General features: G+C 48.3%; 1 protein-coding gene across 1 annotated transcript in view; it reads right to left on the reverse strand.

Moving 5' to 3' along the window:
- The window catches only part of Hmgb1 (high mobility group box 1), a 4,948-nt gene extending 4,653 nt beyond the window's left edge, over positions 1–295 (reverse strand). Inside the window, exon 1 of the mRNA XM_013027295.1 lies at positions 153–295. The gene's annotated coding sequence lies outside the window, so the exon portion shown is untranslated. The remainder of the gene's footprint in view (positions 1–152) is intronic.
- Positions 296–2,459: the final 2,164 nt, after the last annotated feature.

Here is a 2,459-nt window from a genome sequence, read left to right on the forward strand (position 1 = left end):
TCGCTCCGTGCGCAGTTCCCCCCACGGTCCCCCCTCATTTGCCTTTGTGTGGAGCCTGACCCGCCGGCTCCCGGCCGCGGGGATCCGACCGCCGCGCGGGCTGAGGAGCTTCCGGAGGCGCTCTCCCCGCCGCGGCGCTACCTCACACTCACCCTCCGCGAGGCACAGAGTCGCTCGGTGCCCGTCCGGCTCTCACTTGCCCCTGCGCTGTCTCTATGGAGCTCAATGTACTGCAATGGCTGTGAGAGCGGGAGCCAGACGCAGCCTCCTCACTCTCTCCGCTCTGTAACATTACTCTCCAGCCAGCGCGGCTCCTATTGGCTACCGCCAACTCACCGGGCTCGCTCATTGGTCCGATACCTCCCATTGTCCTGACCAGAGCCCGTTTGCTATTGGCTGTCTCCGGGGACACGTCATCAAGGATTGAAACAGCGCGCAAATCTGAAAGTGTGTGTATGCCGGGCAAAGAGGCTGAGGCGGGAGAGGCAGAGGCAGAGGCAGCAGCTGCTACGGGAAAGCAGAGCTCTATGGTGTAAGTGTGCATGTGTCTAACCCAAGCCAGCCCCACACCGGAGCGGCCGCCGGAGCGAAAAGGGCCTGACTTTTCCACAAGTGTCCCCAACTCCTCAGGCAAAAGAGATACCCACAGGCCCTCCCCCCCCTTCTTACCCCACACTCACACCCAAAGCCGTCGAGATAAGAGGCCCCGGGCTTTTAATAGACCTTCAAAAGTGGGGGGCGACAATCTGAGACCCTGCCCTTCGAAAACGGGGGTCTCTGCTGGGGCAGAGGGGCGAAGGCAGCCCAGTTTCGAGCCCCTCAACAGTCCATGATTGCACACCACTCTGGGTCTCTGGAAAAGCAAGGCTTCTAGAAGAAAGCCCCCGGATCCAGCCAGCCAGCATTAAACTGCCCCGTTCCTGGGTACCCCCGAGCCATCCCGTCGAACTGGCTGAGCCGCCAAAATCTTCAATCACTGGGCAGGCATTTAGTTTCACCCTTTTTCTTGGTTTGATCGAGTTTCACCGCGTGTCTAGAAGTTTTTATTTAAATACAAAGCAGGGTTTTGAACTTCCTGGAAATGAAATAATTATTGTATGTAATTAAAGCACCGCCATTTGGTTTTGATACAGGGTACTCTATCAGGCAGTGGTTGGGATGGCCTGGTAGAGTTAGCAAATTCATTAGAGACCCCCTTTTTAAACGGTTGGCCTGTTTTATTGGACTTGGTGTGGATTACTGTTATAATCAAACGAATCCTTGTGATGCTATCTCGCCCTTCCATCTCACCACTTAGAGCATCCTTGTACCTGCACTAGGGTTACAGCACTTGGAGGTATACGGTTACCCCCAAGGATTCGGTGCAGGCAGAGAGCGCTGATGCCCAAACACACACACACACACACACACACACACACACACACACACACACACACACACACACACGCTGTGGTTTCTCCAGCTCACTATGGTGGCTCTTGATCATGGACATACTGAAATCTGCAGAGCAAAGGACTAGCTTCTGAATGGCTGCTTCCGAAGTCTACCACATCCTATCTGTCCTTTCTAAAACTTTTATCTATCCCTTTTAGGGTGAGCGGACCACACCCCTCTTCAGTTATAACAGACTTCCCCTTTCTTCACCCTGATGGCATTTTATATACTTCTAAACCCAACAGTCAATTCCTCCACATGTAGGATACCAATGCTCAAATTATTTACCTATATTAGGCTAATTTGATTTGTGTATGTACCAGTACTGGGGCTTGAACTCAGGGTTGAGCCCATAACTTTATTTCTGGTTTTTTGTTGGTGAATTTCCTGGGCTTTCCTACCAGTCTGTCTTTGAACTATGATCTTCAGATCTCAGCCTCCTGAGTAGCTAGGATTACAGGCTTGAGCCACAGGTGCTGGGATATTAATTTGATATTTATTTCTATAGTCTACTGTATCTGCTCAAATACATTAAGCTATTGAGAATAGGTTTAGATACACTTTCTTGACCAATGATTTTAAAGTTCATTCTTACTCTTGGTCTCAGGTATTATACTGTTTGTGAATGCGCATATACTTACTCTACCTGTAATGAAAGATACTATAGGGTAAAGGTTATATTTAAAAATAAATACCTAAAATTAACTTTTATATTGTTTTCACTACTACTATTCTCTACTAATCGATAAAATATTCTGCATATTTAAATCTAGAATTTATTTCAATTCTGTCTTATCTTAATCATATCTTATAACAGGCTTCATGAGAAGGATTAAAATACTTTCAAGGGCATCCACGATAGATAGTAAGATGTCTCCATTCTAACATGACACTGCCAATATTTTCCAGTATTTTTCTGGCCCAGACATCTACTCTGTTAGTTGTCCAGACCAGCTCATCCTGCCAGGGTAAGCCAACAAACAGATCAATGGGCCCACCAAGGCTTCTATTTGGGGGTAGAATAG

Source organism: Dipodomys ordii, unplaced genomic scaffold (genome assembly GCF_000151885.1).
Source record: "Dipodomys ordii isolate 6190 unplaced genomic scaffold, Dord_2.0 Scaffold102, whole genome shotgun sequence".
Classification (NCBI taxonomy): domain Eukaryota; kingdom Metazoa; phylum Chordata; class Mammalia; order Rodentia; family Heteromyidae; genus Dipodomys; species Dipodomys ordii.